Genomic DNA, 11,154 nt, shown 5'->3' with positions numbered 1-11,154 from the left:
ATGCTTGGAAATTAATTTCAGAATTTTTAAAAATTCCATCTATATAGGATGAAAAGGGGTAAAATGTGTTTCTATTTATTTCTCATATCTCTTAATCCAGATATGATGTCCTACTGCTTTTTGCTTAAAAATGATACTTATACAAATGCCTGGAAATTAATTTCAGGATTTTTTGAAATTCCATCTCTACAGGATGAAAAGGAGTGAAATGTGTTTCTATGTATTTCTCATGTCTCTTAATCCAGATATGATGTCACGCTGCTTTTTGCTTCAAAATTATACTTATACAAATTCCTGGAAAGTAATTTCAGGATTTTTTGAAATTCCATCTCTAGGGGGCGAAAAGGTGCCCAAATAAACGGGGATAAATTTAATAATGTAATATACATCTATTTATTATTTTCTTTTTTACAATTCAGTTTAAATATTTTCCTTAAAATTAATTTTGCCAAATCTCGAAAGCCACGCGACCAAAACCGCGGGAAAAAAGGTAGTATCAACATATTTTGTGCATTTCTATCGAACCGTAGCCGAGATATGCTCATCTGCGTCGTAAAATTACATTTTAGGGGACTCCTGGTGACCCACACGAGTCAATGTCGCTGCTGTTTCGCGACTGCAAATTTATTGCGAAAAAATAAATAAGAATCGCCATAAAGATTCCCGTAATGGCGACGCGCACGGCCGTTAGCGTAGCCCCCCCAAGCATAGTCACGCCGTTAAGCTGTAACTCGTGCCAAAAGTTCTCTGCGAACTATTGCACCCCACGTCCAATAGGGTTATTAATATCTAATACTCGACGACGAGATACGCCCTCCATTAGGTGTTAATTAACAAAGATTATTTCCGGCCAGATTGCTAAGACCATCATCTTCCCGTTACATTCAGCGGCTCGTTAAATGTACCACGGTGTTCCATCGGAACATTTCTGAATTAAACATTTCACTGAACTTCGCGATATTATGGTATTAGGGCCTGTGCGCGGGGAAACGTTTCTTTTTAATCAAATTACAGAGAGTAACTTTCTTTTCCTTTTTCTCGGAAGGCTCTTTTGCTTCTGCTGCTGCTGCTGCAACTTTTTCATTACCGAGCAATTTACTTAGAAAACTACGAACTAGAGACTCGAACAGGTACACAGGAACGAACAATTAGAGAAATAACTGGGTTGTATGATACACTTCCGTGTTCCAAATTATTAACCTGCTTTGTAATATCGTTTATGCGTTAGTTTAAAAGATTTACTGAAAGCTTTTTGTATTAACACAGAATACATGTGTCAGAGGATACAATTCTCTTAGAGCTGATGTAGAAATATAGACAATTTTTAATATTTATAGAATATTATAATATACAATTTGATGTAAAATATAGACAAATTATCGTTAAACTTGCCTTATTACCGAACTATAAATTTCATGCATTCATAAAAGTTATTATAACCTTTATGTTACGTTTAAGCTATCAGAATCTTTAGTCGAGATCTCTATTTTCAAAATCGTACAAAATTTCGGATTCAAGTTTCAAGAATTTAAAAATAATGTCCCAATCCACCCGTAGTCTTATTAGATTGCGAAACCGATACTGTACGCAAGGAATAACATTTCATGCGAAACCTAACCTAACATAATAAGGAAACAATTTCAGATAAGGCGTCTTGACGTTACAGTCATCGGAGGTACTTAAGGCGGATGATCAATAAATTTACTATCGCGTGTCCATAAGACATTGGAAAATTAAATGTAACTATATCTAAATGGAGAATCATCCCCCCTCCGGTAACGGTTGAGGGCGCCCTGATCCTTCGCCCAGCGCCTCCATCGCCACCAAAGAAACCCTGAGCCCCTTACCCTTACCGGATTGTTTCTCCGGTGGCTGGGTTATGTGTTTTAGGATAACGTTCCACGATCACGCGATGACTCTCCACCTTTTAACCCCAACCCCCCACCCCTGCGGTTAAGTACGTTTTAGTTATCCCCATCGGTGAAAGCTACCCTTCTCCCACCCCGTATATACCTAATACCCTCCAGCTCGTACATCTTCATTCGCTCCGTCGTTTCTTAAACACTTAGATTTTATCACCTGGTTCCGCCACGTGTTCCAGGGACGGACCATCATTGGCGCAGCTTTACATCAACCGAAGAGAAAGAGATACAGAGTCAGGGTAACATTTAGTTTCATTATTAATGGACACACCGTGACGCTTCGGTTCCGCGGAATTATCTCGCTCGCGATTTAATTTAAAAGAAAAATTTACAATTCAATTTCGTACCCACCGGAGACAAGCGTGTCGTCGGGGCGAGTGGATGTAAGGCGTTCGGGACGAGATAACCTCCCGAAAGATGAATGTTTTTATCGTTGCCGTGTTAAAATGACAAAAAAGGTCGTGGGGAACCTCGACGTATGAATTTCTCTCGAAGTGGGTCGTTTTTAAAATGGAATTATCGTCGATAATCGCGTTGTCGCGTCGAGCATCTCTCTCTCCGGGGAGCGAAGCCACGTCGACAACATCCCTCTCCCTACTCGATATCTTTGACCTATAAATTATAATATGTAAATCACGAGAGGGAGAGAGAGAGAGAGAGATAGTAGAAGCATCGGAGGGGTTGGCCACCCGCGTTCCAACAGAGGGGGGTGGTAGATAGGTGGTCTGGCAATTACAGAGGCTTACTGTACATACAAATTACTAGATACCCACTCTCTCTGTCTTCCCCTAGTTCCATCTCTTTCTTTCCCGTTCTTTAGCGCCATTTACCGTCCCCCTCCGGCGCAAGGCAACCCCGTGCAGAAACATCAGTGGAGACCTCGGGTGTATGGAACCAAGCACTAGAGGAGGTATTACCAAAGTAAGAAGTCAACTTGATAGCTTCGGCCGTAACTTGGTTTTTCGCTGCCATTCCTCTTCCCCTAATTCTGTTCCCTGTAAACCTTTTGTAGGCGGCCCCTCCATTGCCATCGCTTCGCTTTAAAACAACAAATCGAGCTGTTTAAGGAGAATGATTTCTTTATGCCGGGGAAACGACAATTAACGTTTAATGGTTGTTTTTTTACAATCCAACAGGATTCTGTTTTTATGTTCGAGAAGGTGCGTGAGGGTTCGTTTGAGTAGAACTGGTCTACGATTTGAAGATGAATGAGTTGAAGGAAGATGCAGTAAATCATCGATGAGGAGCCTAATCAGCACTGAACATTAAATATTTCATAAACTAATGGCCATATACGGATGAAACAAATGTCATTGGCTTCCAAATTCCAAGCTCTATCACTGTGCCAAAACTCATTAAAAAGTCAACGTTACACCTAGATACCTTTCCTTGTCAGTGCAGAAGAACCTCCGAACACTCATCAATTATTTACTGTATACACTACTGTTCGTAAGTGGAGTACATTCTCGATAACTGCTTTATCCCCACTTAGAGAGGTCCACACATGAAGCTCAGCCTGAAATGCAGTTCATGAAGTGACAATTCATGCAGTGCAGAAATCGTATCCTCCCTCGATAACTGCTCCAAAGCGGTTCCGAGTTTCGAGCGTTACTCGAAGATTTACTGTATGAAGAAAATGTGATGTTTCATGAAAGTTATATATTCTGGGCCACTTTTGTTACTTTATAATAGCACAAGCGTTATCCATCGAACTTTAACATCCCCTAAATTATATTTTTTTCAAATTCTCAACCTCGTAACATGTACTGCATATTCGGTAAGTGTCCTATCACTTATGAGTGGAAATGTAAATTGGTACAGAATGTTTCATGTCGGTGAATCTAGTTTTGATTGTCAGAGTAATTGTCAATTGATAGACCTCAAGATAACAGTAATACACGTAACGAGAACTTGCAGAAGGAACTCATGGTAAATCATAAAGAAATTATAGCTGTAGTAAAACTGAATATACGATTGGCATGAAACCAACGTTAATTTTCAACCAAGCCACAGTAATGTAATAGTATTAGCACCAGAAGTACCGAGGATAAACTTATATCTATCTCTGTAGGATCGATAAACATGATAAACTTTCGATAATATTCAAGTATATGAATTATCTAATTTCTTCGTTTCCATATTACAATAAAAGTTACAAAAGAAAATCCATTATTGGAACATCTTAATCGTCTTGATAAGAATGTAGTGATCTATCAATAAGTCATTTTGACTGCTCTGATAGTTCTAGTGTTAAGAGAAGGTGGAACGCAGACAGCCACAAGTAAAGTTTGCGAGAACTATTCGAACCTTATTGGATAGAACCGATGTAGAAACCATCTTACTTCAGTTACAGCATTTCTAGATCAGACTTCGTAATATATTGTAGCACTTCAACGAATCCTATCAAACATGATTGGACCGAACCTAGACTTCGGTGAACTTAATAGGACACAACCATCGATTCTATCGAAGTTCTGTGCCATTCTAATACGCTCGACGAGATTCAGCTGAATCACGAAGTGTAAATAAATCTTCCTGTCTTCAATCGACTATCTCGACGTTTTATCCGATAAACAGGTTGTTTATAAATTAACGTCACGAAACTTACAGGTGCATATTCTTTCGAATGTTCCAGTGAACAAAATTTTTTTAAACAATTTTGAAAGCACAGAACCTTCTAGTTTAGATCGTGACTTCGCAATAAATATTCAAGATAGGGCCATTCCTAGCCACTAGTGACCATTCCTAACATTTTAAGCTGATTAAACATTCAACACTGATACTGGGTATACTATAAATATCAAAAGGATCGAGGTCACGTATATTCTACTTTTTCCATAAGTAAGCAAAACGGCCTGGATCATCATTAATTACCACTTTCTTTGTCTCCTCTTTCATTTACCCCCACAGTATTCCGAACTACCAAGACCGCGGAATTTTATAAACGAACATTTTCTCGTGGAAATAAAAGGAACAATATTTCAAAGAGCCGAAAATGATAATAATTATAAAGACTCGAAACCTGCGAAAAAGGGAGAAGTTATACGCCAGAAAGACCATTTCGCAGGGGAAACGAGTCCTTTGTCGCTGCACCAGCGTGCACAGTTAATATTCTCGAAACAGGTCGATTCCTATTCCCGGCGTGTTGCCCGACGAAAATTTGTCTCCGTGTAAGCCGGACAAGTGTCGCGTCGGGTGTAGGTACACTGCCCGAGCTTTGTGTATACTGTACCAGAGTGAATAAGTAAAATAGACATGGACACCTAGTTGAGATTCGGGTCAGCGGCACGGGGTTGTCCAGTCCTTTTGGGCACCCACGAGAGCTAGACGAGGACACTGACAACTGAAAGAGGAACGAACGACGGAGAATGGTGGTGGTCGGGGTAGGGATGGATGCAGGACAAATTATCCACCTACCTCATCCCTTCTCAGCTTTCCAAACCATCCATCTATCCAGCCATCCTGTGGGAATCCCTCCCCGAGAACCCCACGGCCCTAATAGCTGCCTATGGGGACGCGATGGGACTCCCGATGGACTGGACGAAATCTCGTGCATTGTGCAATCCAGACTCCTCTCTGGCCACCCCCTATGTCCATCCCTCTTCACTCTGTCTACCCTCTCGTTCTAGCGCGGTTTCTGATGAAGGAGGGAAGGGGGGGGAGAGAGTATATTCCTTCCAATTTGCCAGGGTTGTGCATTCGACGGGAGATCGAAAGATATTGGGGGAAGAAATTTTCTCCTCTTCTTCTTCTTCCTTTTTTTCCCCCCTTTCTTTTCTTCCTTATTCCTTCTTTTTTCTCTGTTCGCCAAAGGCCCACCTCCTTCGTCTCCGCGGCTATTCTACGCTTTTCTTCCACGCCAATGAACGCCGACGATTCTTCATAGCCCGCGCGTTACAGGTGAATCGTTACTTCCAGCGGCGAGGATCATTTTCTTTGCTCCCAAATGAGGGCTTGGAGGGCACAATGCTCTTAATAAGGTGGCTTTCCTTGATTCCAAACTTTAGTCGGTTTACGGTCAGAATTATTTCCATTCAGAGGATTGAGCAATCAGAAATACCGGAAGGTATGTTATTTGCTTTTTGTTGTTGTTATAAAAATGCAAGAGTCTCGGGCTATTTTGTTGTAATGTTACACAATGGTTTTTTGTAGTCTTAGGTGTTTGTAATGCACTTTCGAACTATTTTTGAAAGCATGATCTATAATTGAAGCAGTTTTTAAAGCAGAAAATTGTTACAGTTTCGATCGAGGGCTGCGAAGATGAGCGGGAAAAACAATTTGAACCTAGGATACAACAATAATTTATGTATTTACCACTGAAGTTTTTAGATAATTTTTAGTATGTTTTTATCAAGTCTTTTTCTAGCCATTTACAAGAAGTTTTGTAAGAAGTTTTTTTCTTTAATTTCCAGCTATGGAAATTGTATAATAAGAAGAAAAACTTTTATAAGAAAAATTTTTGTATTCAGAAGTATACCGTTAAAGAATGAGGACACGGATCCCATAAAGCTTTATGAAGGAACATAATCCCTTTTTCTCCCTTCTTTTGTAGCAAACCACAAGACGTGGCAACCGAGCAACAACAAGGTCACTCGCTGGGCCCGACGTAAACGCTTTTCCTTTATGGGTCAAATTAAGCCGAGTTTACGTGCGATGTGTCAGGATCCCTTTATACGACCCCCCGTAAACCCTCCGGTCAAATAATTTCCCATGATATTGTACCCCGTAACCCTATGAAAGGACGATTTACCGCGCGAATACGTGCGTCACACGGTCTCATTATTGTATGCATAATTTTTCATATTACCGCCAGGGGCCATTATCTCTTAAATCCACGCGAGCGACGATGCAACTTCACGATAATGACCAGAACTTTTATGAATACACGGGAGGGGGCGCACTTTCTCCTTATCGGTCCTTAAAAGATTCATTCCGGTTAACGGCTATCACAATTCAGCTATCAAAGGAGATATATCTATGCATTAAAAGACGAAAGATAAAAATTCCTTTAACCGTCTCAGAAACCACACCCCAGCTCAGCATACGTAAACAACACACTACTGCGGATTTGGATTTTGCATTTTTCAGATGATTAAAAACTTGAAGAGAGTAAAGGCAAATTAAACTGGTAACATGTTTTTTCATTTAATAATTGCAACAGTGACAAATAAGTTTTTTGACTATGAAAATTTGTTAATAAAGAAATGGTAAATTTCGAAACGAACAGACGAAACTATGTTTCGGTGGTGCAAATTCGCATTAGTGTGGTATTCGAGGGTTAAATTTCCAAAACCACTAGTGTATACATTCTTCCCCAAATACATCGAAATTTATTTCTAAATATCATAGTTTATACTCACTCAACAATTCTGATAACCACAATAACATTGAAATTAAAACTGTATTGTAAACAAAGTACGTACATAAGTGTATCTCGCAAGATGGCGCCAGCCAACAGACGACTGTGGCGACACCATCTTCAGCTCAGCCAACCTCTCGTAATATCCATTTTTAAATTTAAATTTCGCGCCAAATGTTGGAGTCGCGCCACTTTTGTTTTTATCATTTTTGTGTTATGAAATATTCACATCGTCGTTTCCGTCATATATTTAACGAGTAACAGTTGTGATTATCGCGATACATTAAAGTTACGTGTAGTTAGTCAATGTTACTACCCAGATAGGACATGACTTCATGAAGACGCCCATTTTACAGCTATTTTAATAAGGCGCCTTCAAGCCGTTGCTATCTGGGTAGTTCTTCTGTATTATATTCATTGTTGGAATAAATATTTATTAAAGTAAATTTATTCATATTAAAAATATTGACCTAAAGAAGAGCCTCCTTTTTCATTCATATTTGCATTGATAAAAAATAAATTCGTCTTACTCCCGTGGCATTTACGCTACATAACGACAGTCATCGGGAAGAAGGAATATAACCTAAAAATATACAATAAAAGTTTCTCATTCAGTTTGCTTGTTCGTACAGTTTTCTCACGATGAATCACCCTCAACGTGAGTTGTCAGATCTTACGAGGCTCCTCCGTGGAAGTTACCCGCGATTTAGCAGCGACTAAAGGTAAGCGACGAAAAAACATGCCTGAAATAGGAGGGCTCCGTGTACAGAGCCTTGGAACGGTATGAAAAGGGAATCACGGAATTGTAGTAGAGGGCAACCGGTAACAACGCCATCGCCGAAACTCTCGATGGAGTCAGGGAACATAAGGTCTTGGTTGTAGAGCGAAGGCAACAAGAGGGATCATTTGAGTGAAGATGTAACACGAAACCGTCTACCTCGCTACGGCTCATAAAACAGCGCGTTTTATGCTGATGGGCCCCGCGTCTTGGAGACATTGCCACGAAGAAAAGAGGAGGAAAGAAAGGGTCGAAGGGAGGGGGGTGGAGGAAGGTGAGGGAAGGGGGTTGGCTGGCCAAGTAAAGAAACGATCTGGAACGACGAAGAGGACAGTCCTCGACGAGGATGATTTTGGCAACGGAGCCAAATGCAAACGGCCAGGTGTTATCCGTGACCGTACGTGCCACTGTGGATACCGTCGTTTAGTCGGCAACGAGCTCGCAATTTTAAACCGAGACTCCCGAAAATTCGACCTTTCACTCCGGCGTACTGTCATGCACAGCACGGAACCACTTAGAGTCCGCGATCCTGACTGGGATCGATAACAGATTCAATATTACCGGGGAATTATGGTTAGTCCAGCTGGGAAATGGAATAAGTATATTACTACTTTGATTCCATTTTATAGAAATGGATATGCTTTACAGATTTGTAACCCAACTGATTTACGACCAAAAGTGTTCTATAATATTGTATAGGATAAATATCGCCTAGCAAATTAAATCGCAGTTAATTGAATTATAATTGGTATTTTCGTGTGTGATTTTTCACCAAGTAATGAGAAATTATTCACATTACAAATTTTTAATTGGCACTCAAAAATCTCAAAAAAATGTGGGTCTGATATTGCCTATTCAAGAAATATGAATTAATTTATGTACAATGAGTTTTTTAAATCTTTTTCAGATGTGCCTTTATTACATACAAAGTGCGGTCGAATAACATGTACAAGCAGGTATGAGATGATTCTTTAGGAAAAAATAAGAACAAAATATGGAATAAAATTTGTTCATTTCAAGCTTAGTTTTCGGGAAAATCGACTTCGAAATTAATCTGATACGCGCGTATTCACCATCGTACTAAGTAGAAACGGAATGTACTGGTCAGACGTGTTAACCCAGTCCTATTCAATTGCCCCAGTATCTAACACATTTTCAAAGTCGATTTTCTTGAAAACTAAGCCTTAAATGAAAAAATGGTATTCCATATTTTGTTCTTATTTTTTCATAAGGAATTATCTTGTAACCGCTTGTACATGTTATTTGGCCGCATCCTGTATATAAATGTTTTTTGATCAATTGTTTTCTTAAGATTAGGTTTTAAAAATGTTCTTAATATAAAAATATAGAAATAGGATTTTTAAAATGTTTTATTTTTTTGGATGCACATATTGGACAAACAAAATTAATTTCGGTTGCTTCGCAAATTTTGTACTGGGAAAAAAATTCGGTACCTATTGAGAACATGTATACTCATAAATGAGAAACGCTATTTTCATTAAGAAAAATGTTAAATCGATTGTATTCCTTAAATACATCATTAATTAGATACTTGTAGTAAATACTCATGCATTCACAGAATCTTTAGACTTGCCTTCTCCGAACGTGATGTAAGAGTGTCTGAGTCGAAGAAATTTTGACACTCTGAAGGTTCACTAAAGTACTTCCCTTTTTTGAATTATCAACCACACGATGCTGCAATTACAGTATGTTTTCCTCTATATGGTTAGGTACCTTTTTAGTCCATGACCGATAAATTTTAGCACCTGCTTTGCAAGATATAACGAGTGGCGATATTAGTAACATCAGCGGTATTAGATAGGTACTTTAACCCTGATAGTATTAAATGTAAATATTTCTCACTCTATCCGGTATTAAATAGTAAATTCTACGTGTGTTCCAAATTACAGAAATATTCGATCACCAAAGCGTTTGATCGCCATACAAACCGGCCTGTCCGTCAATTAAACTACATATTCCACGCGGGTATTGGGTACGTTAGATGCATTTTAATTACAAAATCAGTCAACCGCAACCATCTCTACGTTCAACGAGACGGGACATACCTATTAAACTTCTTCTGAACCGACGTAATCACCGTACGAAATTAATCACTTTTACGGGGCCAGGCGGTTTAAAAAGTTGCACGAAACCGTCTCGACCTCTCCATTCCAGACGCGCTTAAAGCGTGCACGTTGTTATTCGCGGCGTTATTTCACAGGAGGGAGCGTCTAAAAGGAACAGGATTTCGCGGGTTTATACGGGCAAGTTAATTGCGACGTACCTGCGTGGAGGCATCGAAAAAACAAAAAAAAAAAAAAACGAAAACAGAGCACACCGCCGCCGCGTCCAGTCCGGCCAGGAAGAAATTAAGTGGATTAGTACCCTAATGGCGAGACGGAGCGGTAAACTGAAATAAATATGGTGCTCACGAGGGAGGAGAGGGTGAATGTAATTATGCGACTAAGCACTTAGTAATTTCCAGCGAGAGAAAAAAGAACGACAAACAGGAGAGGATATAGAACGGCGGGGGAGAAAAACGGTTGGGGGAGGGAAACTAAGAGAGGTTAGGAAAGCTTAAAAGTTAGCTGTGTGTATCTCGATATCGCGTTGTTACAAACCTCGATACGATACTTTCGGGCGAATCGTTTCCTTGCGCAGACCTTTCGCCGATTCCCTTTTCCGAATACAATTGAATACCATCGCGCCAGGGAGAAATAAATTTGCGATAACAGGGAGTCGAAGAAGGGGGGAGGCGAAACGAGGAACGGAACGGAATGGGTGGGTCTCCAGCCACAAAGGAACAAGGGGGAGGGGGAGGGCCGAGCCGTTAAAAGTTGAAGACGCGTTTGCGCGCGGAACTGTTTCATTGTAATAGCCAAAGTTCGTCCCCCGGTCTGGTCCGGTTTCGCTGTAGCCTTTATTATTTTATATTTCGCGGCGGGCACCGTGCCGCTCGAAGATAACAGAAATTATACCCACGTTTCAAAAGTGAAACAACCGTTACCGACGGCGACGCGAAACTTTAATTCCCGACGATATCGCCCAGGCCGATTTCATCTTCCGCGGGAACATCCGCCCCCTCCCCCCCCCCC

This window comes from Dufourea novaeangliae, unplaced genomic scaffold, assembly GCF_001272555.1.
Source record: "Dufourea novaeangliae isolate 0120121106 unplaced genomic scaffold, ASM127255v1 scaffold65, whole genome shotgun sequence".
Classification (NCBI taxonomy): Eukaryota; Metazoa; Arthropoda; class Insecta; order Hymenoptera; family Halictidae; genus Dufourea; species Dufourea novaeangliae.
This window is presented reverse-complemented; position numbering follows the sequence as displayed.